Genomic DNA, 24928 nt, shown 5'->3' with positions numbered 1-24928 from the left:
TGATAGGTAAAAATTTAGCGATACCAAAAGAACACTAAAGAAATGTGGGTTCAGGGCATGGGATAAATCGAATGATAAAAGCAGACTGAGGGGGTGCGTACATGGGGAATGTAAAGGCAGTGGTTTGTGATTTGGAAGTGATTTGGTACCTGATTACTTCCACTGGGCTTTCTAATTTCTTCCTTCTAACCCTCGTCTCCCTACGATGACATTATTCTTTATCGTTGCTCTACACTTTAACATGGGCTGCCGTAATCTCACCTCCAACTCCCTATCTTCTAATAAAAACAGTCCTCACTCATGAGTCCCTCCCCACCACAAGCCATAGCCCCCAGAGCATCCACTAGAATGTAAGTTCCCTAGCAGCACAGAATGGGGCTGTCTGGCTTACTTGCTGTATCTGCAGGGAACAGAATAGCATCAAGTACCTAGTAGGCCTTCAACAATTGAATAGTCAACAGATGAAGCAAACAATTTGACAACCTTTATTATACCAGGTCCCGCCAGGGAATAATATCTGGATTGATTTGCATTCAGTCCCCACATCTCCTTGGAACAGTGCCTATTTTACCCTGTAAATTCCTTTAAGTCTGTTTTCATTGCATCACTACCAACACCGCCTCGTACCTGTGCTGCCATAGTAAAATCTGGGATACTCTCCTTTCTCTGGTTCCCTGAGTGAGCTCCAACTAACTTTCTATAGTCCGCTCTCATCCAAAGTATTACATCCAAACCCTTTACCCTGACTCTGAATTCTTTAGAGTCCAAACCTAAGCTTCCTTTCTAGCCTTGTGTCATGGCTTCCCAAAGGGAATCTTCCTTTCTAGCCAAGGTGATCTACTCATGTCTCTTTACTATGCTTCCTCTGCTGGAATTTATTTCCCCAAAGTAAAATTGTTTTTCCCTATCATATTTGCCTATCAAAACCTACCCATTCCTTGAGACTTGGCTCATCCACTTTCTCATGGAAACATGGTAGCCAAGCACTCTAATCTGGCAGAATTCATCACGGATTCATTCCAGGAATACCCAATAGTTTCTCCTCTGAATTCTCCTTTCAGTCATGATCTATAATGCCCATCACTTACTATGCATGCTCCTTTGAACATATATCCTTCTACATATGTGTTGTACATATAGGTAAACAAAGAGTTCAAGACAGGTGGCCTGAGATTGAAACATCTGCCACATAATAATGGAGTAACATTAAGCAATTTTCTTCCCTTCTCTGGGTCCCAGTGTCTTTATCTGTAAAAAAGTACCTACCTTAGAGGAGGATTATAATTAAAATAAATCACATAATTTGAAAAGCTCTTAGCAAGGTTCTGGAACATACAGAGTACCCAAAAATATCGGTATTCCTTCCCCAGAACATCTCACTTACAGTTGGTGCTACTTTATATTCTTATGTATTTAGGTACATCAAAATAGCTATTTATTCATTGATGAATTGATAATATTAGTGCTGGCTACCAATACAGACTTTCCACTGAAGAATTTTAGGAACAAAATTTCCTATTCCTTTTGGATCAGAGAGTAGACATCCCTCTCTAAAGGAATGGTATTTGGGGGAATATATGAAAAAGAAAGAGACAAACAGACAGATACTATGATTAGAATCCCATCTTAGATTATTTACTCTATCTTTGATAACATATCTTGTAAGGGAGTCTGTCTTTGTGATTAAAACTATGTTGAGAAATGGAATATGTCCGAAAGAAATTTCTACTGTTGTAGCTTTGAACAAGCAGCTTACCCTTTCTAAGCCTGTCTCCCCATTTAACAATGAGATTAGACAAGATGACCCCTATTATCCCTTGGATTGCTATTAGAATATAGTTACTTTGCTGTGGCAATACCAAGATTGCATTATCTCTTCCATCTTTCGTGTATGTAGCAGCCCTTAAGAAAAATCCTTCATAGAAGTAACAAGTCATTCCAAGATTTATTTCGGATTATAGAAGAACAATTGTTAGGCAATTGTTAAGATACTATGCTAGGTTGTCATTCAGTTATTATGAAACCCTCACTCTGAAAAAGTATGATGGTCTAATATTTAACACTAAATGATAACAATGCTTAGTCTTACTTTGGAAGAAGACAGATTATTATATACAGGTTGGGTTTACTCAAAATAAACTACCAGCTTATTGGCCCAAATAGTCATGGTCCATGGCTTGCCTATTTTCTACTTGATTTTACTAAGTACTACACATGCTCTTCTGAGTTGAATTATGTTTAAATATGGCAAAGTTCAAGTAGGATACTATCACTTTTTATTCAGTAATACAAAAAATATTATTTGCTATTGGTCTCATGCATGCCCTGACTTGACAGGTGATGTGTTTAAAACTCTCTCTCTCTCTCTCTCTCTCTCTCTCTCTCTCTCTCACACACACACACACACACACACACACACACACTTCCAGCAAATCAACATCCATGCTCTGGGTGACATGGGATGGGAGGGCATGTCTGTACTTGTTTGTGACATAGATTTGTTGATATTTTAGGGAGGGGAGTAATACATTGATATTTATTTCCGATTAACCTTATTTTAGGGTTCTTTTTCAGAGTCTGTGGAAGGTCATCTTAAGGCCATACTGTGACTTTACTGAATGTGACTACCCATTCAGCAGCCTATGAGGTAGGAGTCACCAGGCTGAGGTCTCCAGGCTGAGTCCCCAAGCTTCAGTAGGTAACTACTGAGTAAGTAGCATGTGTTACATGGGCCTTCAGAGAGTCTGCGGCCCCAAGTTCAGTAGCACTGGATTCGGGAGCTGGACATCCCATTTACCCAGACACCTTGGTCACTGTCTTTCCAACAAAGGCTGGATCTTCCTTCCCCATCTCATCTGTCTCTTTGGAGAAGAAAAGCATGGGAACGACTTTCCATGGAAGCTCTCAGAGATATGCTGTCCTTACTCAGACTACCTGAGCCAGCATTCCCCCACATTAGACCCACTGGTGACTCCCTTATTGTTGCACAACGTGACAGTGTTCCTATGACACAGAAACACAGTAGGGCACTTGTGCCACAGAGCTATGGGAGAGGCTGGTGGTCTGCCCTGAGATTGCTATCCACCAAAACCGAGGCTTTCAGCAAACTGCTTGGCGCCTGTACACAGGGACCCAAGTGTTGATCGTTCAGCGATGGGCAGACCTCCTGTGGCTTCACCAAATTTCAGAACAGCACTTAGGCTGGTATTCCTGGGGGACAAGATGTGACATCAGTTGGGTTTTCAGCCCCAAACTGCCATCAGGATCTCCCAAGTATCTTACATCCCTGTAAAGGTGTGAGGTTATCTTTTATACATTGTTCCATCTAAAAGTCAAGCCTGGTGCCAACCAAATGGGTTCTGTTGCAAGGAACTTGAGGATATTCTTGTCCTCGATCTGCAGGATGAAAAGGCTCTGGCCATTCTGAAGGTTTTCTTTTAAGTTGATTCAGGAATAAAGGATCACACCATATGATGATTCTGGGCAGCACAGAAAGGCTTCAATTTGTTCTTATTGACTTGACTTGTGCTCCCAGCAGGTTTGAGGGAAACCTGAGGCTATTAACTAAGGAAAGGGACAAGCCAAATCAATGTGACTTGGAACGTGTATCCTCGGCCTCAGTGATAGAAACTGTTTGGTTATGGAGACTCGAAGCACGCCCACATTCATGGGACCCTTGCTTACCAGGGTGTATCTTAGAACCAACCAGGATCATTTTTGAATAGATCAAAATACTATCTCTGCCCCTAGAAAGTCCTGGATCAGAATCCAGGAAGTGGGGAGTGCTATCCTCCTTTGATGTCATGGTCAGATCATCATTTTACCTGGGGAAACAGTGACTTGGCAAACCCCTCCTTCCTTTCATACCATGCTCTGGGCACTGGGGCCATTGATGAGCAATGAATGGGTGGGGGTGGGGGAGGGGGTGCTTCAGTGATATCACAGATGTCGGTCCATACCAGGTCAGCTTTCCCTCTCCCTCATCACCCCCTTCCTTTGGCCAAAGTTTGTATGCTGGACCTGTAGGACATGAAGTCATATGTGACCCTTCCTTGGGCTGGATGCTGTCGTCTGGCCAGATAAACCAACAGGCTAGGAGATCCAGCTGGGGCTGGCTGTACTTTGCCCACGTCTGTTACAACATATGGTACACTCACTTGAAGTGACTGACAGAGCTATTTAATTTTACAGTTTGTCTGATGCCCCCACCCAAATACCACGCATACCGTCATGTGCTGATGCAAAACGGCATTTGTGAGCAGTCTCAACTTGGTTTCAATCACGGATTTCACGAAAGGAACACTTTAAAATTGGATTTGAACTCCACAGCTCCCAGGATAGGGCAGAGCTGGATGGAAACATCTGGAGATGTACCCGGGAACAGGGCCCACCATGTTCCTCGGGAGGAAATCGAGGCGGCAAGATTGACGCCCAAGGACTCATCCAGCCAGTTGACACAAGCCTAGAACTTTCCGCCTGACTTCCAACCAATACTCTTTCCAGCCCGGGCTGTCATCACACGTGATGTTTTGCTTCATGTACAAAATAAGGCCCCTCAGAACCTTTCCTGGAACTGGACCTTTGGACCTCAAAATGGTTTAATGCACACTTTTGAGAAGGGAGAGCCACAAGGCCTCTAAGTGGTTTTGATCAAGTTTGCCAATATTTACACCGTTGGATAATCTGCATGAACTTCATAAATAATGTAAATTCCTACAAAGCGAGTTAACCGTGAGCTACGGTGGTCTTTCGAAAACTCCATGTTACACAATCATCCTGACAAAGTTAACAACTCGATGGAATACCGAAGGTAACCACTGATTGCACTCGCTGCCATTGACCATTTTAAGTGTGACTATTTTTAAAATACCGTATGCCTCATTACGCTGGGCTCTGAAAATGAGAAATTTGCTTTAACTGCATTGTTTTGAATTGCTGAGAGAAGAATCTATCAACCACAAGGTGCCCTGCTGCTGAACTCAGCCAAAAAGCTGTTAATAACCCCAGCAGATGTTTCAGCTTTTTAGGCCAATAGACTCCCTCTCTCCCTGCCCTCCCCTTTCTAGAATCTGACGCCAATATGACTGAACTCCAGTTTCTGTGGTTGCTGCCTCCGTGGCCGCCTCCACCAGAGTCAGTGATACTAGAGCTGCTGAGGAATTGATTCTTTAAACAACCAGTCGCAACACAGCCCCAGCCCTTTAAGGTCAGAGCATTATTGCTTTTACCGTTAGAAGTTTAAATCTTCAGGGGGAAAATGAAGGTAAGGGCACCGAATCCGTAGTCCTGTTCTGTCGTCTGCCTTCATTGCCAGTCGTTTCATTCCACTTGTTGTGGTTTGTCCCCACGCTCAGAGTCCATTTCTCAGACTGATCAGGGCATTGGGCTGCCAGGTAGAGGTCATTAATACTCGAGTCCCCACCAGTCGCTGAGGGATGTTGGGTTAGCAGCTTTACAAAGGGGGCCTCTGTGCGATGTGCAGTTTGGGATGGTTGTTTGCCTAATACCGCAAGGCTCAGAATGCCCTGACCTTAACAGTTCTGCAATATTAGAAGTGTGTATTATAAATACAGCTACATCCCTGTGCGATGGGTACATTATGAGGGCATATGGGGCCACGGCAATCCCAGATGGGGATTTGTCAACTTCTCTGGACAAACCTTACGTCTTAACTTGAAATTAAATCTACATTCCAAGGCTTTCCAAATGAGAAGACATTTTTTAAAAAGGGGAGGGGAAGATGCTCCCCCTTCTCCCACTCGCCTGCCCGCCTCCCCATACTCACTTATTTCGGAAAGAGCGCTTTAAGGCACCCCAGTGACAGCAGGGTGACCAAGAAAACACAGGTGCACCACGTTTATGGAACATCACGTTGGCTAGGAACACATCCGAACTGCGCATCTATACGTATCACCATGCAGAGAATTGCCATTTCAAAGGGGGAAAAATTGAAAAGCAGAATTAAGTTCATAAATACTTGGTTTCCTTATTTTGATGCAACACAAAGGCAGAATATCCAGGACCCTGTGGACCCCTATTGTCAGCTTCAGCATTCGCCAACCACAGTAATTCAACCCCAAAATCCCCGCTCTACACCATGCAGGCTATAAAAAGTAAGTACCTTTTCCCTCATGCCACCGCCACCATATTGTTTGCAGACTCTCAACACTGTATTTCTCTGTATCAGGAAAAGCTCAGGAATGCGGTGCGAGTCTTTTTTCTTCTTTTTAACTGGATAAAGTAATAGATTCCATTGTAACTCTTCAGTACACATGCGGAGGCACTCATTAATGCTAATGGAATCTGCATGTAGGTATTGAAGGGAAAATACAGTTGCCTGCATCTGTGTAGTCTTTATTTTCGTATCAGACCAAGCACAACACTGTATGCTCTAGAGTTCAATGGCACCTCCATCTTCTAATTCTGAAATTTAAGTAACTCGGATTAAAAATGATCCCAGTCATTATGAAATTGGGTGTTCCCACTAGCAAATGGGATGGATGCTTCTGCTTAGATTACTATGATTCCAAGAGGCCAGTACCAGATGATGAGTCTTTAGCAAAATAAACAGCCAATGTTGTAATAATAAAACAGGCTAAAAAAAACACAGAAACTCCCTACTGAATCAGGACAGACTATATCCTCATTATTAAAAAATTCCATATTAAATTACCCATATGCATCTCCAGAGGAGTGAAAACACAAGATGAGGAGAAGAGAATTGAAAATAATCATTGTTTAGTTGAGATTCCAGACCTGCCGGCAGTGAATATTGGTACTAGGCATTAATAAACTATGTGGAGGTGTCTGGGGCCCATGGAAATCCAGACCATGCACTTCATTAGGTCCTGAACTTCACCTGGAATCTTCTGCTGCAGGTGATGATATCCAAGCTGTTTTGTTCTTGATTATTTTCAGTCCAAGTAAAATGGACAATAAAGAGAAGATGCTTCTATAGATTTCCATGATGGATGTTCACGACCAAAATAACTTCACCATCTGATGTATTTCACAGTCTTAAGTTAAAACAGACCCGGTATAATATGCTTGTACATCTGGCTCAGGTGGTTTCTTTGCCATATGTTTGTGAAATAATCCAAGGAGATGTTACAATTGTACCGTTCCCCTTGGGACCTGAACAAAATGTGCCCACAAAGAGTTACCTAATTATTCATTCCTGCCAACAACATCCTCGCCTAATAATAAGGGGGTGCTTAAAAATGAGACAATAGTGCTTTCAATCTTGAGAGATGTCAGTGCCACTTATTGTTTCGAAAACTGAAAGTCTTTTGCATTTTTTTAAATAAGAAAAAGATCCTTGGCCTTTAAAGCAGCACTCTGCAGGTGGTATATTTGGTCTTCCTGTGGGGGCAAATGTTGCCATACTGATCAAGGCCAATGCTCCCCCTGGAACTCAGCGGACCAGTAGCCACTGTGGGACTTAGTGACCCCAAAGATGATAGTATCTACAGAGTGGCTGTTCCGGTAATAGAACACATTAACGGAGAACTTTATAATTGGCAAATTGCTTTCATCTATGTCACCACATTGACTTCTCAAAACAACCTTGCAAAGCAGGGGGAAAAGGCCCACCTTATTTAGCCTTGCCAACGGTGCTGATTCTTTATAGCGCTAATTAGCCAGAAATGTGAGCATCTTTTTTAAATGAAAAAATTAAAAAACTTTTTAGTCTGGATCCCTAAGCCCCAGTTGCCACAATGCAGCTCTCACTTTGAATCTGACAATCTGCTTTTTCCCCTGTTCCCGAACTTGCCTCCTTTTGTCCCATGACTGACTCTCTCAATGCTCTGTTGATTCAAAATACATAACTTGATTTTGTTTCAAGGGTTAGAAAGGACACAAAACACAGTGGGGAAAGTAACTTAATGATTAAAATACAGGCCTACCACGAAAATACAGATTTGAATGAGGCTCCAGGCCAGGTCAAAGGTCAAATGGATAAATCATGCTCTTGGCCTAGCTTTCTCCACCACTAAATCAATTTGAAAGAATGTGGCAAAGATGAAGATACCAGCCAATAAATCTCTAGGCATGCGTTAATTGTGTATTTATGGAGATGCCAAATGCTAGGAGAGTTGTGTTTCCATAAGGATTAGGCTGACAGACCCTAAAGGGCCAGATTAGTATAGGCATTGTTTTTCCCCAGAATCCAAATCTCAGGGTCAAACAGGACACAAAGAATGAGAAAAGGAGGCTAGGAGATTTGTCTCGGGTTACCCAGTTCATAAATGGGTCTGTCCATTTGTGTCCAAGATGCTCATTTAAAACACCTGGGAACTACCAAGGAACTACCTTCTTTCTACTTCGCTAGTTAACCTTAACAGTTTTGGATCACTCAATAGCCAATATTTTCTGGATATATATGCCCCACGAGAGGAAAAGTGAGTTATTATGAAGAAGTAATTGAATACTGGTCTCTTGTTCGGGTAAGAGATTCCCCAGGCAAGATTTTTTTCCCACTCATGGCAATTACAGACTTTCTGAAAATTCCTTCACTCTCTTAATGCTTACTGAGGGCCTACTAGTATATTACATGCTGTGGATACAAAGTTGAGAAAGCAAGGTCCTACTCTCAGGGCATTTAAACAAGCAGAGACTCAGACTTGCAAACAAGTCAATCTGATAAGATTTACAAAATCGGATGATCCACAAAGTTGACTGGGACATTAGGATAACACATTTCAATCCGTCCTGGAAAACTTCTCAGAGGAAAGAGAAGTATGAATAGGTGTTTTCCAGGCAGACAAAAGATTTCCAACTGTATGGTATGAGTCAGAGATGCCAATGATCGATTGTAAATTGAGGCAGAAACGTAATCAAGTTTTTGTATTTGAACTCTGGGGCTACTATGAAAGTGTGGGGGGGGGGGGGCGGGGAAAGGGTTGGTGGAAATGGAAGTTCCTGGAGAGAAATGTCAAGGATTATATTGCAGTGGTTAAGGGAGTCAGTGCACCTGCTCAAGTAACATGGTAGCCCCCTTAGACATGACAGATAAGCGAGAGTAGAATACATAGGGATGCGTTGCCTGGAATGTGAGAAAGGGGTCCAAGGATCCCAGAATGGTGGCTTGGGAAACTGAGGGAAGGGTCTAACATTCACTCATATGAAGAATCTAGGAGGGAGAGAGGCTTTTGTGTAGTAAATAGGTATGGGCCCCAAAGCAGAGATGTTCTATTCTGAACATCCTGAGTTTGCAGTGCCTGTGGGATACCCAGGTGGAACTTATTTAGAAAACAGTTGGAGATATGGGCTCAGGATAGAGATTTAGATGTAAAACCTTGGGACCCAAGATTTTCCCCAAAAGTGAATGGGAAAGAAAACCCTGGCGTTTAAGGAGAGGGGAGAGAAATAGAACCCAGTCAAGGCACCAGAAAGGAGTAACCAGTGCAGAGGTAAACGAGGAGAGAGAGAGATGGGGGTGGAGGGGGGAGGGGGGGGGGATATTGTGAAAGGCAAACCAGAATTGCAAGCCTGGGAGAATAGTCAGCAGGCAGGACAAGTCATATAAGATGAGAATTTTAAATGCGTCAGGAAGTGAGCAGGGCAACTTCAGTGCACTGACGTGCTTAGAGCCAGGTTAGAATGGTTCCAGCAGTGAATGTGTAATGTGGAGTCAGAGTGAGGAAATCCAGCTTGCGCTTTGTGAAAGAAGGGCTGTCAAAAAAAGAAACTTAGGGGTGCTAAAAAAAATTAGCTATTTAAATAGGTTTTGTTTGTTTTTTAAAGGAGAGGGATGAACATATTTGTACACTGAGGGGAACAGCCAATGGAGCATCGGAGGTAAGAAAAGGACCTTGCTGATAAAGCACGTTTTCTAAGGAGGCAAGGTGCAATAATACCCCATAGCACCAGTGGACAGAGTTGCCTTTGACAGGAAAACTGTCTTTGGCTAGCAATGGGGACAGGGAAAGGATGGGTGCAGAGGTGGATGGGCTTGTGGCTGAATGGGTGGGAAAATGAAGGACGCCATTTTTGATGGCGGCCAGTCCCTGACTTAGAAACGAGGTCATCCCAAAGAGAAGATTGAAAGCTTTGAAGAGTGGTAAAGGTTTGGAATAGCAGCTGAGGGAAATGGGAGAAGCACATGTAATAGGACTGCTGAGTAACACTGAAGGCAAAACTGAGATTAGTTTCACTCCAGATTTATGGTCTCCATTCTCTATGGTTGTGATTTTTCTTTTTCCTCCAGCAGAGCAGTGCTCAAGGAATGTTTACAGCTAAGGAGGCTCCATGGAGGATTGCTTGAAGGACATGAAGTCCATCTGTCTCCCTAGATAGTTTAGATTATATCTCAAGGTCAAGGTAAGCCATCCAAACTAAATACTTGAACCATATTGTTTTAGCTCCTTTTACTTTTACTCACGTTTAGTGAATTGCATGCTGGCATTGGGCCCCAGCTTGCATTGTGGGACCAACAAGAAACAATCATCGGCCTGTCAGCCTTCATTGTTAGCATCATGGAGGACGTTGAGAAAGCCACTAGCCTTCCAACCAGCATGCCCACTCGTGAGGACACAAAGAGCCATTTCCCTTACGCCCAATGCCAGAAAACAATAGGTTTTTCATTAGCAACAACAATATGTGTATCTGGGGGTATAGCGAGGGATGGTCAAGAGCAGAGTCTTGAAACCACAAAGCTTGGGTTCAAATCCAGCATCCCTCATCTAGCAGCTCGTTGACCTTGACCCTCTTAATTTCTCTGGGCCTCAGTTTCCTTGTTTGTAAAATAACAAAAATAATCCTACCTCCTTCATAAGGCTGCAGTAAAAATTAAAAGACACAATCAGTGTAGACGTGTTTAGCACCGTTGTCTGGCAAATCATAAGTCCACCACACATGTTTGCCATTATTGTTGTTGTTACAATTATTATTTTACAGCCGCTCTTCTTTGGTTTTGTGTTTATGTTTTGCTTTCATCCTCACAGTGGCATCAATTTGCATGTATTAATTCACCTCTGGTTTCCAGTTAATATTCTTTCTTTCTTTTGTTCTTCACCTATAGCCCACTTATTTGTTATCTGCTATCCACCTGGCATCATTTTGCAATGAGGCAGAACACAAAAAAGTAAACTGAAAGAGGCCTTAAGCCAATCAATAGTTATGAGGATAAGTCTGTCTATTTTTGCTCTTGATTTGAGAAGAGTTTCAAAGATGGTAAAGAGGGCTTGGAACTTTCCTATCCCACATTTGTGTCTTGAAATGCACGTTTCCTTGAAGTCTGTTTTACCTGATATTTACTTTTCTTACGATCATTCTTGATTGGCCCCTGCAGGGACTTAGACCTAACTCAATATTTGCTCAGACACTTCTCCTTGTGAATAAACAGCATGCTAATTTAATTGGGGAGAGGGTTGGATTATTGTAGTTTGAGAAAAAGCTATAGTTTCATGGTGGGATCAGGGCCAGACTTGCTAGTCGGAGGGCCTGCCTTTGGCTGTGGCTCTGGCATTCGCAGCTCTCTGTCGTCGAACCTCCCTTGCTTCAGTTCTGTGGCGGAGTAGGGTTAACAACAGTGATCTCACAGTGTGGTTGCAAGAAATAAAGAAGGCGCTCAGCAGAAATGAGTTGAATTCTGCATGTAGCGCAAGAGACAGCGTTCCAGTTGCCATTCAAACTTGCACTTGAAAAATTGGACCAAGTAATTCAAACTTCCTTTAAACATATTTATTTAGTTAGTTATTTTTATTTAATGTTTGTTTATTTTTGAGGGAGAGAGAGTGCGAGCAGGGAAGGGGCAGAGAGAGAGAGGGAGACACCAGAATCTAAAGCAGGCTCCAGGCTTTGAGCTGTCAGCACAAAGCCCTATGTGGGGCTCGAACTCATGGACTATGAGATCATGACCTGAACCGAAGTTGGACGCTGAAACTACTGAGCTACCCAGGCACCCCTTCTTTTCAACATATTTAAAGGCAACCCAAACATACTTATCTTACTCAACTTAATTATTTGAACTTTGAAATTTACATACTAGCCATTTAAGAATATTTAGTCAAGAGGTGCCTGCGTGGCTCAGTCAGTTAAGCATCCGATTCTTGGTTTCAACTCAGGTCATGATCTCACGGTTTTGTCAGTTTGAGTCCCCTGTCAGGCTCCACATGGAGCTTGTTTGGGTCTCTCTCTCCCTCCCTCTCTCTGGGCCCCTCCCTGATTCGTGCTGTCCGTCTCTCTCAAAATAAATACATAAACTTTAAAAAAGGAAAAAAAAAAAGAGTATTTAGGGGAGCCTGGGTGGCTCAGTCCATTAAACGTCCGACTTCGGCTCAGGTCACCATCTCGCGGTTTGTGGGTTCGAGCCCTGCGTCCACCTCTGTGGTGACAGCTCGGAGCCTGGAGCCTGTTTGTGATTCTGAGTCTCCCTCTCTCTCTGCCCCTCCCCCACTCATGATCTGTCTCTCAAAAATAAACAAACATTAAAAAAAATTTTTTTTTTAAAGAGTATTTAGTCAAAAGTCAAAACAAAAAGCTTTAATTCCCTTTTAAGAATAGTCAAGGACTTTCATCTTTGTGTCAGAATATCACTGTGACCTGTAATGTCATCAGAGAAACATGAAAACTCTCCCAGATTGTATTCTTTGCCTCCTCCTAAATAAATAATCTGAAAAACCCCTTGATACACAAATCACATCTGCTTTATCTCCTGGCAGGTAACAGCTCTTGGTTTTTGTCTTGTTTCTCTCGCTGTTACTGTTGGTGTTTTCTTGCTGTATGGACCAATAAGTCCATGCGGATGAAAGGCAGCTTTGGTTTTGTTTCAAATCAAAGCGTGTGGGTGTGGGATGGCTTATCCCACATGTTGATATCAGAAGGAGAGCCGAAAGGGTTGGGAGCGATGCCTGAAGGAAATCAGAGGTCTTCCTTCTCCGTCCGCACCCCCCCACCCCCTGGCTGAACTTGGAGACCCGGAGGGCAGGGCGTGTTGCTGATGGGCCACTCCCACCCACCGCCGAACACCCCGAGAAATCAGTGTCGGGCAGCACAAAAAGAGCCCGACTACAATGGTTGGTCTTCAAAGGGGCTCATTTATTATATCGCTCAGTGCCCCACAGAGTTGCTCGAAGCTCGTAACTGCCACTGATTTCAAAGAGAGCTCTGAACTTGCATACGCTTCACAAGGCACGGCGCGGGATGAGAAATAGTCTGAGTGGCTTGAAGCCATGTTCAGACATTTTTTAATGTTCGTAAATGTCTTTGGCACCATCAGTTTCACATAGAAACCCACTTACCTCCTGCCGCAAAGTGTGAAATAAAGCCATTTTCAAGCCTGGGTAGGGGATGGTCTGGAAATTGGGCTAAATCTTAAAACTGCATGAAGACTGAAAATAGGATTCACAAGCTGGGGCTCAGCTCTCACTAAATCACTTCTAAAGTCAGGTCACCGCGACCCCCTGCTCTGCCAGATAATGTCAGTGCCGTCTTTAAAGGGTTAAGACGGTAAAATGTGGTCACCTTAGTGGCTCCCAAACTGAGGGCCCCCAGCTCCAAGGCATCCCCAAATAAGTGGTCCATTGGAAGGAAACACTATTTCAACTGGGGTTTGATGGGGACTCTAACTGGCACAGCCCTGGGGAGCCTCGGGTTAGAGATTAACATTTCCTACCACCCCCCTGTCTCAAGAGATGCTGTAGGTCCCCGCTTGATCTAGGAGGTTTGTGGGAGTCAGTAAGATCCATCAAAGGCATTCTTCTTTACCACTTGCAGAAAGATCAAACATACACCCCGATTCTGTTTCTGTGGCTCTCCAGTCCCCACCACAAGGAGAGAGAGAGAGTTTCCTTGGGGACTCAGAAGTGACTTCTATACTCCGGGAGGCTCTTGGGTAAGTAACTGCAGAGCCCTCTGAATGGTTTTATGAGTGCCTTGCTTTTAGAAGGATGCAGGAAAAAAGTGTCCAATCCATAGTCACTGTTCAATAAACATTTACTAAATCTTGGGCAATGTGTTGTATTAGCCACCGTCCTTAGTAAGAAACAACAAGTTATTTATTGGGGGAAAAGGAATTAAATAACGAGACATTCGTTGTGGTTTTCAGAAATCCAGAAACTCCCTCCACAAATTTGAAGCCATACAGCCTCTTCAAGAAAGTATTTTGCTAAGCATTTATCTACTACAAATCCTCACTATTTCTTTATTCCCTTAACCAACGCTTGCTGAGCTCCCGATACAAGCCCATGTTAATTCCACTTGCTGGGGTTCAGCAGCCAACAAAGCAGCCCAAAGTTTCACCCCCAGTGAGCTTGTGTCTTAGTGGTGAAGACACATGATAACAAAGTAAGTACGAAAGCTCTCGAGAATCTGAGATGGTGGGAGAGAAGCAGGAGAGAGCAGGTGGAGAGGGGGTACAGTTTGAGAGGAGATGGAATTGTGAGGTCCTTTGAGTAAAGAACTTTTAGGGAGCCTTCCTTTTAAGTGCTTGCCTTTTTTATCTTTCTGTTCGTTCAAATGTTGGTAGAAAGGAACTCAGAATTACCTGTGACATCTTTTTAAAACTTAAGAAGTGGGGTGCCTGGGTGGCTCAGTCAGTTAAGCGTCTGGCTTTGGCTCAGGTCATGATCTCTCAGAGTTCGTGAGTTCGAGCCCCGCAGCGGGCTCTGTGCTGACAGCTGGGAGCCCAGAACCTGCTTCGGATTCTGTGTCTCCTTCTCTCTCTGCCCCTCCTCTGCTCATGCTCTGAAAAATCTCTCTCTCTCTCAAAAATAGATAAACGTTAAAAAAACTTCTTTAAGAAAAGAAGTGAAGACATCATGCCCAAAGGATGAGAAGGCAAATCAGCCCTGCTCCCAGGTCCTGGCCACGGTTTGGCTGTGCTGTGATGCAACCACGAAGCACGTCCCACGGAAACAGGCCTACCACCTGGTCTCGTGCTCTGCGCACAGTGAGGGCTCAGTAAATGCTGCTCACCTACACATAAGATCCATAGTCTTAGATCAGCTCTAAAAGTAATGTTTGTTTGTCTTTTGACAAAAAGACTATCTCCATGTTTGTGTGGGTAGATACAGCCATAGAGACAGATGAGGCATCACAAGTGGTTCCTGGGAATTTATCAAACCATATTTATTCACGGTGGCATCCCTAAATTTCCCCATCGTCAATATAAATACCTCTGACAAATCTATCTTCACTTACCGCTGCCCTTAAATATTTGAGGCAAAATGCCGGCATGCTGTTTCCCTCCTTTCTGGCCCATCTCCTTATCTCTGAGATGCGACAGCCACCGCTACCCCTAAAACACGACATATTTCTATCCTTTCTCCCTTCCTTCCCCCTTCCTTTGATCCCTCCTTTTCTTTCTTCGGTGTCTGCGCTGTGCCAGGCATGTTGAACTCCAACAGGCTCCATCCCAACCACGCTAAAAACAATGAACTCTTAATATAGGTACTGTTAGAAACAGCAAAAAGAACCGTGTAGAACGGAAAGACATGAGAGCCGGTAATATTTTTTATTGGAGAACATTTCTCAGGAGAATATATGAGTGCTGCTGCCACTCATATCACTCACTTGTACCCTCCCTTATGCCCAGCAGTTGACAAGTCCTCTTACACGTGTATCTCATACGTTCCTCTAAATTGTTGTTTCTCAAAGTGTGGTGCCTGACCAACAGCAGCAGCAGCTCCTGGAGATTTCTGAAAATGCAGAAGCCCAGGTTCCACCCCAAAACCTCCTGAAACAGACTACATTTCAATAAGATCCTCTAGAGCGTGATAGTTTGAGGACCTGTACTCTCAATAGTCCTGTGAGGGAATTGGAAATTCTCTTGCCTATTTGACAGAGAAGGAAGAAGCAAAACTGGTGTGTGTTGGGGGGAGGAGCGGTGGCACTTCGGTGGCTCAGTTTCTTGAGCATCCGACTCTTGATTTCGGTTCGGGTTACGATCCCACAGTTTGTGAGTTTGAGCCCGCATTGGGCTCTGCACTGTCAGTGCAGAGCCTCCTTGGGATTCTCTCTCTTTCCCTCTTTGTCTCTCTGCCCTTCCCTCGGCATGTGCACTCTTTCTATGTCTCTCTCAAAAATAAATAAACGAAGAAAGAAAGAAAGAAAGAAAGAAAGAGGAAAGGGAAAAGAAAAGAAAAGAAAAGAAAAGAAAAGAAAAGAAAAGAAAGAGAGAAAGAGAGAAAGAGAGAAAGAAAAGAAAAAAGAAAAGAAAGGAAAGAAAGAAAGAAACAAAACTGGGGTCCAAAGATATTCATTTAACTAATAGATAACAAGACGGGAGTCAAAGACCAATCTTCTTTCCACAAAACTATGTCCCCTCTTTGGACACTCTTAGAGGAAACTGTCGCATGCCTCTTTTTGGATCTGACATCGCCCAGCCCAGTATTTCATAAGGAGCATCTGTACAGTAATTACAGCCTGATATTGTCCCCTGGTGGTAAGTCGGCAAATGTTAATCTCCTACGTGATTATATATTCCTTGGTAGGCTGGTCTTGCTGTCTCTTGTCTGAAAGGTCTAAGGTTAATTACATGAAAGAAATTTCAGATTTGGAAATTTCTCCGATTTTTTCCAATTCCTTATCGGAGAAGAACATGTTCACTGGTTCACATAATTTTTGAAGTTTCTATTGCAGTTTTGTTTTCCTAAAGCAGGTTCTTAAGTGTTTCTTCGAAAAGGGAACAGCCACTAACTCAGAGGAAGCACTTCTTTGTGCACCAGACTCGTACTCTCTATGTGTTGTCTCCTGATTCTCGGAGAGACCTAAGAGATTGGCTCCGTTACCCTGTTTTACTTTGTGGAGGCTGAGAGTCAAAGGAGACACGTGGCAGTGCCGGGAACCAAGTCAGATTCCATCCTACCTTGCTGGCCTCTTCGTAGAAGTAAGTCTTGCCTGAATTGGAAGGTGACCCAAGGCAGGGGAAGGGATTATCATTCCCTTCTGTCTTTTGTCACCACTGACGATATGACATTTACCACCCACCCACTGTATTTTTTAAAGGAGAAAAGTGGCCACCGAACTCTTCCTGGTTTTAAGGGTGAAGTAACAGGACTGAAATCAAAACAAAGAGGAACCAACTCAACTAGAGGGATACAAGTCACATAGGCAGAACCTCCCCGTAATGGACCAGAAACTCAACCCAGCAGTCTCGCCGGGCAACATACTTGGGAAAGCCCATTTCTTCACCACACAAATTGGCTAAAATCCAGACGTAGGATCGAAGCAAGGCTCTCTAAACTGGTTCGCCTTAAATTCTTCGTGCTCAACAGAGAAGCAGAGAATTTCTGACTCTAAGAAAAGAGAATGAATAGATTTCTCACTGAGAAAGACATCATCTCCCAGGCTCTCTTGTATCTGTGTTCTCAAAACTCCAGCCCTGTCAGCTCAGTCCCAGCTGAGACACTGGACTGAAATATCCTCTTGTGTTACTCTCCGGGAGTCTGCAGATAGTTCGTGTACAAGCCGCTCCACTCGTCTTAAGGATTTAAATAGAGTTATAACTACTCAGATTTTAATATATGCTACAACTGTTTTGCTGGCTTGGCATTTAAGGATGCAAACTTTCCAATCTCTTCTAGAAGCATGACACCATAAAAGGGACTACCGTAATTAGGAATAAAACTGTGTAGTCCTCATTAACCAGAAAAGCACTTTCTAAACCCAGGGAGGCTCTACTTCTATTCCAAGAAAAGTCAAGAAAACGGTGTCTCTAGAACCCAATAAAGATTTTGGGTCAACTTGTCCTCTCTGGCATTGACTGGGATTGATGTGAAATGCCTTTAAAAGGCAAAAGAACAACAAATATTTCTAGCAGAAGAGACCTAAGTGGAGAAAAGGCTGAAGGATCATGTTAAGCTCAATCTTGTTTCAAGTTGTGCTATTATTTAAGTCTTGATTGACCAAATTCATTCAGCCTTAGTGCATTGTGATAGAGCCTGCCCTTATTAGCCAAGGACGTTATGGTAACTGGTTGTGGGTCTACTGTTCTCATGGTTACAACATGTGACCAGAAGAATGCTTTCTGAATTGAGGCCGGGAGTGATAAGCCCCTGGTGACTCAAAATAGCTAAGGAGTGTATATAAAACCAGGCACAAGCTAGTCTCAAAGATAATTGCAGGCTTTACTTTAGTTCTTTAATCTCCACATCCATTTCTGTCCTGCCAGAACTGTCTACACAGGGGCCTCACCACGGCATTAGTCACAGTAAGAACCAAATGTTTTATAAGCTGGTACCTTCTTATACCTGTCCAAGGGGATTTGGTCACTCAAATCACAAATGAACCATGTTAGAAGGGGTTTGGCTGTGAGGCAGTCCCACACATAGGAGGAAGACAAGAACATTCTGGAGGAATTTGATTTATTTATGTTTTCTGCATAGTACTTGGGATGTGTCTGCTTCCTGGAAAAGCTACATTGATAGATTGCAGGGATCAGAATATCTAGCTCTAATTCTCTCTTTTTGCCAAAATTCTTATCACCCATGTTTTAAAACCTAATTAAGCTATGGTTCATTTATAACAAAAGGACACCAGACAGGATCCGGGCTCTAATCTCTGCTTTGTCACCAACCAGCTCTGGGGCTGTAGGCAAATGAGCTTTCCACCGGAACTCTGTTGTTTTGTCTTGTAATCATAACACCTGAATTTATTAAACACTTTCTCTGAAGTAGGGGTTAAGCCAAGCACTTTGACCAGAGTATCTCATTTAAACCTCACATACCTCCCCTAGGTGGGTTCTGTTACTACCTCCATTTTGCAGACGAGGAAACTGAGGCACAGAAAGGCTGAACAGCTTGTCCAAAGTCACACAACTGGGATGCAAAAGAGCCAGGATTTTAACAGGTTTCCTGAGCCTGCACTCTAAACCCCTGGGCTGCATGTTTCTCTGATTCCCCCGCTCGCCCAGCATAGGAGGACTTCTTGCTCCAGAAATCGCTAACTACTTAGAGATGATTTGGTTTAACTCATGTGGCTCATCTAAGCTGTTGTGTGCTATTTCATTTCTTAATTTTCTAAATCTTTTTTTGTTTCTAAAATCTTGTTTCCTCGACTGAGTAAAATGTCTGAATGAGTCCATGGAAAGACCTTCTTGAGGATGGTTTAGGTTTTATGATCCCTTCCTTTTATAGATCCCTTCCTTTACCAATGGAAATAATAATGCCTGGCTTAAAGGGAGGCTCCAAGCAAAATGTCTGTAAGGTGAAAAACACTGTATGAATAGCATTTGTTACTCATATTTTAATTTTTTTAACGTTTATTTATTTTTGAGACAGAGAGAGACAGAGCATGAACAGGGGAGGGGCAGAGAGAGAGGGAGACACAGAATCTGAAACAGGCTCCAGGCTCTGAGCTGTCAGCACAGAGCCCGACGTGGGGCTCCAACTCACGGACCATGAGATCATGACCTGAGCCGAAGTCGGATGCTTAACCGACCAAGCCACCCAGGCGCCCCTGTTACTCATATTTTAAAATACCCTTTCAGAGAAGCCTTTCTTTCTTTTTCTTTCTTTCTTTCTTTCTTTCTTTCTTTCTTTCTTTCTTTCTTTCTTTCTATGTTTATTTATTTTTGAGAGAGAGAGACAGAGAGAGAGAGAGAGAGAGACAGAGTGCGAGACGGGGAGGGGCAGAGAGAAAGGGAGACATAGAATCTGAAGCAGGCTCCAGGCTCTGAAACCGTCAGCACAGATCCTGACGCAAGGCTCGAACTCACGGACTGTGAGATCATGACCTGAGCTGAAGTCAGACGCTTAACCGATTGAGCCACCCAGGCACTCCAGGGAAGCCTTTCTCATATGATGTATTCTTCATAGCGCGGAGCACTGTGCCCTCAGAGTTGTGAGGTGCTGAAGAGGATGTGTTGATCATTACTTTGATTGCACTTTGCAATTAAGAAAAGAATTCTTAAATGCATTTTTATTTACCTTCACACCATAAATTGATGTAGCAGGAGGAACAGTTTAATGGAGATACTGAAGCAAAGGAAGAGAACTAACATTAACTGAGGACCTGAATTTGTCCTAGATACTATTTCACTAAATTCCCACCATCTGTCTGTAAGAAAGGTAAGCAAAAACCAAGCACAGAGAGGTTAGGTGGCTTCCACGGAACACACAGCTTTGGCTAAGAGTTAGGATCGAAACAGAGACCAGGGTTTTGCCATGCCACAGTGAAGATGAATTTTCTTTAAGATTTTTGAGCCTGAAGCTCTATGTACATATTGTTCATGTATCATTATATTAAGATGTCTAAATTATTAGTCAACATTTTCATGAATACAATGATCAACCGTTAAAGCATAAAACTAAGAATCCTAAAAGCACACTTTGGAAATGACCTTGAAGTCAGCAGGTGCAACAACCAGTCCATGGCTTTTCCAGCTCCTACTTGAACACCTCCCGTGATGTGTAACTCACCATCCCCAGCCGGCAAACAATTTCATCTTTGAATACTTAGACAGCATTACCACTAGGCTCTCCCTCAGGCGCTTCAAACTTAAGATACTTAAAACTTAGTTCATAAAGTACTTTCGTAATTTTGTTTACAGTTAATGGGGGAGTTGGGCTTACCAGAGGAGAATGAGTGCTACAAAAGGGAACATTATCCCATCAATAATTAACCACAGATTGCATTCTAAACAACCACTCACTTTTTCATTACTGAGGCCAAAGGAAAAAGCCAGTAAAAATTGTTACCCTGTCTCCCTGGGATTTTCCAAGATCCTCTTGTCTGAGCTTCAGTGCTCTATTTGCCTTAGAAGACAATTGTATCCATCAGGGTTCCCAGCAAGAAGCTGATGGTGCATTCAAACAGAACTTGAGGCAGGTTAATGAAGGAACATTTACAAAAGTATGGGCAGGGATCAGGGAAATCAACAGAGTATGGTGAAGCGTCCCCAGACGGGCAGTAGTGGAGAACTTAGTACCTGTGGACCAGAGAGGGTGAGGGGAAGGAGCAGATCCCAGAACCCAAGAAGGTCACCCTGGAAGATGACCCCCACATACACCGAGAAGAACTGTGGCCTGAGGTGGACGTTTACTGATGATTGGAAATTCAGCAGAGAGATAGACACCCTGACCTCACTATTTCTCACCGCCAGAGTTCTGCTGATGGCTGAGTTCTGCTGATGGCTCCAGAGTTCGTGTTGGCATCAGTTGGAAGACGGAAGACAGGGAGCTTACAGTTCAGCAATGGCAGCCACCTTCAGGACACAAAGCAAGGCACCACAATATTCCCCGAACCTTGTTTTTCCTCCTTATCCCCCTTTTGCTTTTATCTACACCTATTTCCCCCCATTTGCATCTACTAAATCAGCAATGGGAAGGAGAGCTAGTTTGAAAGTAGCCTTGGGTCATGGATGGAAATGATAATCCTACAGCTCTATTAGATTTTGCCATTAAAAGAGGTTAGCAGTTGTCTCTTAGATTTCACGAATTAATTCTAAAAGCAATTGTGTGACCCCATTTCCACATTTTTTGTGTCATAATTAGAAGACCAAATCTGCCAAGAAATCTATAGAAATACACACGCACACATGCGTGCACACACACACACACACACACACACATTTGGAGGCTGTTTAGTGTTCACACATCAAATAAACTTTTCTTTTTCTCTGATTTCTTTCTGAGACTTTGTCTAATTGTTCTTTGTGAAAGCCTTTATTAAGCTTTAAATACTGCCAGTGTAAGTTCTAAGCTCTGAATTACTAGTCTAATTGCTTTCTCCCTCTCCCCAATACGTTCAAAGCCTTTCCTTTAGGGAATTATGTTTTAACTAAAGTTTCCTGAGATTAAAGTTTTCTGGGTAAGGGGTCTCAGAACCAGATTGTCAGATGGGGTCTGCTAACATGCTTGAAGATAGAGAGGGCTGACAAGAACTCATTTCAGACAAGCCAGCTCCACTGGGGAGACCATTGGTTGCAGAACCGTTGAGATGGATTTGACACAATTTGAACAAGTTCAAGGACATTTTTGCATCCATATTACTTGGATGTCAGTGTGATAGTAGGTTCATAGGTGTTCTGAGCCCGAGATAGTTTTTTCTTCAGACTCCTGTGAATCACATACTAGTCTACTCCACCATGCTGTGAAGCACCAATCAAGAGCAATACAGCTTGGTGATAAAGATGACACATTCTTATGCGGCATCAGCAGAATAAGGGCGACATTTTGTCTTAAAAGGCAGCTGATACATTAGCATCACATTATCTACATTAGTGGGGGCTTCAGAGTGTCATAATTCTTTAAGGCATGTGTATTTCCCCCCTTAACGTTAGTAGTATGGCAGGTACACTGAGAAATAAGCCTTTTTTAATTCACGTACTCAGTCAAGTATTTATTAAGCCCCTCGTTTGAGGCAAGTATGACAGTAGGGTCAGGACATGAAATCGGGAGTTAAGACATGATCCCTCTCCTTAAAGGACTTGTAGTTCAGATGAGTGACTATATCACATCAAAACGGGGCAGGGGGGGAATTCTGAAAGCAAAACATCGTCAGAGACTCTGTTCCAGCCCCCCGGATCTTTTCCTTTGTTCCGTGCCACAGCCCTTAAACTAACAAGGATCCATGAGGCCACGTGAGTGAAGATGTCGGGGCTGTAAATGTGCCATGGGCTCAACAGATCATGACTCCTGTGGTCATCAGTGGATTGTTACAGTCATCCCATCCCCCAGCCCCCTGACACTCTAGCCCAGACAGTGGTTAGTTCTTGTGTTAAGCAGTTGCAACAACCTCCTAATCAATTTCTTCGTTTATACTCAAGAGTATCTTCCCTTTATTCCTCCTAAATCCATTCTCTAGCACCCCTCTAATGATCTTGATACAACATGCGTCTGATAGTTCCCATTTCCCTCCTTAAATGCTTCACAGTTTCCCACGTCCATCAAGGTAAGGTCTAGACTTGCCAGTGAGGGCCACCACGACCCGATTTCTGCAGACTTCTCCCACACCTTCCCGTGGTTCCCGCATCTGCAACTTTCCATGGGTTCTGTCACTAGTGACCTACCCTGGCAAGCCCCAACCAGCTTCCGCTGCATGCTTTGACGCCTCCATGCCTTTGTGCAAGATGTCAGCCTCCCTGGGCCAGTCTTCCCCTGGCCTTCCTAACTCCACCTCTGCTGCGTAGGTCTAGCTCCACGTCTCTCCGTCTCTGTTTCTACCTCGCAAGCCCCGTGATCTATTCCCTGACCAGCTGCAGTAGCTTCCTAACTGGTCTCCTCTCTGCGTCCACTCTTGCCCCCTTCCAGTCCATTCTTGACTGCCAGGATGATGATAACCATCAGGCAAACTGCCTTTACCCTTTTCCTATCACATTTAAGATAAAGAACAAAATCTTTACCAGGGACAGCACAGAAGGGCCCTTCCAGGCCCTGCTTCTCCAACCTCATCCCCTATCATGCAGCTTGCTCCAAAACACTACAGCCTTCTTTCATGCCTGGGAATGCCTTTGAATGTCAGGTTTCCTCCCGCACAGGTTTTGCACATGCTGGTTCCTCTTAGCTTGTTCATCTTTCCTACCCATTCCACAGATCTCAGCTCAAGAATTACTGTCAGAAGGAAGCCTTCCTTGATCTCTGGTCCTGGCTAAGTTTCTTTATGGAGGACTATTCCTTTTCTTCACAGAGCCTACTTCATTCTGCAGGTGGCTGAAATTAATGTCTAACTCTGCCCCAAAAGCAAGCTTCATGAGATATGGACAGCATCTGATTTTGTTCATCATTGGATTGCTAGCCTAGCACAGTATCAGATGCAAAAGGCATACTCAAAAACATTTTAATCAATCAATCAATCAATCAATCCTCCAAGAAATCTGTTTCTTCATTTGGAAAGCCCTACCATCATTACCACTATCATCACTGGTGGGATTAGCCTCCAGCAGCCTGTTTATGTGTCTGAGCATATACCGTTATTCTGTATTATTTCACCTGCCGGTCCCTTAAGGATCTCAGAGTCCAGAGAGAGGAGCACTATCTTAATCCACTCTATATCCACTATGCCTGACACATAGACGGTGCATGATACATTCATCAGGAAGTTTTTTTTCATTGAAGTAAAATTTACATGACATAAAATTTTAGCTGTTTTCAAGTGTCTAATTCAGTGGTATTTATCGCACTCACAATGTCATACCATCATCACGATCTGGTTCCAGAACATTTTCGTACCTGTTGAGCTGTCATTCCCACTCCTGCCTTTCCCCACCTCCTGGCCACCGTCAATCTGCTTTCCATCTCTAGACTTTTCCGTACTGGGACACTTTGCACCAAGAGAATATAAATATGTGCCTTTTGTGTTTGGTCTCTTTCACTCAGCATGATGGTCTCAAGGTTTCTCCGTGTGATAATGTGTGTCAGTATTTCATTTTTGTGGCTGAATAATACTCCATTCCATTGTACAGATGGATCACATTTTGTGTCTTCATCCATCTGATAGGCGTCTGGACTGCTTTCACCTTTTGGCTCTTGTGAACAGTGCTGTGAACTTCCATGCAAGTCTTTGAATACCTGCTTTCAGTTCTTTTGCTATATACCTAAGAATTGTGTCACACAACGGTATGTGTGGCTGAGGGAGCAGCCACCAAGCTGTTTTCCACAGAGGGTGCAACATTTTACATTCCCACCAGCCATGTAGGAAGGCTCCAGCTTTTCTCGCCATCTTCACCGATACTTGTCATTTTCTGTAGCGGTCGTCATTTTTCGAAGCAATGATTGTAGCCAGCCTCATCTGTTTGATGTAGTATCTCGTTGTGGCAATACCAGTTCCTACCCGTTAGGATGACTGTTGTTAAAAAATAAAATAAATAAAATAAACAAATCAGAAAATAACAAGTACTGGGGAGGATGTGGAGACATTGGAATCCTTGTGCACTGTCGGTGGGAACGTACATGGTGCACAAAGGAAAACCTACTGTTATGGAAGACAGTATGGTGGCTCCTTGAAAAATTTAAAATAGAATTACTATATGATCCATCAATTCCAC

The 24928-nt window shown here is 43.4% G+C and overlaps 1 long non-coding RNA gene across 1 annotated transcript; it reads left to right on the top strand.

Moving 5' to 3' along the window:
• Positions 1-10214: 10214 nt before the first annotated feature.
• Positions 10215-13951, top strand: LOC147574700 (uncharacterized). Its single transcript, XR_015243275.1, has 2 exons — positions 10215-10323; positions 13720-13951. It is a non-coding gene; the product is annotated as an uncharacterized LOC147574700 (long non-coding RNA).
• Positions 13952-24928: the final 10977 nt, after the last annotated feature.

Source organism: Puma concolor, chromosome D4 (assembly GCF_028749965.1).
Source record: "Puma concolor isolate L17-30 chromosome D4, mPumCon1.1.hap2, whole genome shotgun sequence".
Taxonomy (NCBI): domain Eukaryota; kingdom Metazoa; phylum Chordata; class Mammalia; order Carnivora; family Felidae; genus Puma; species Puma concolor.
The sequence above is the reverse complement of the archived record's forward strand: the minus strand, read 5'-3'. Positions and strand labels throughout refer to the sequence as shown.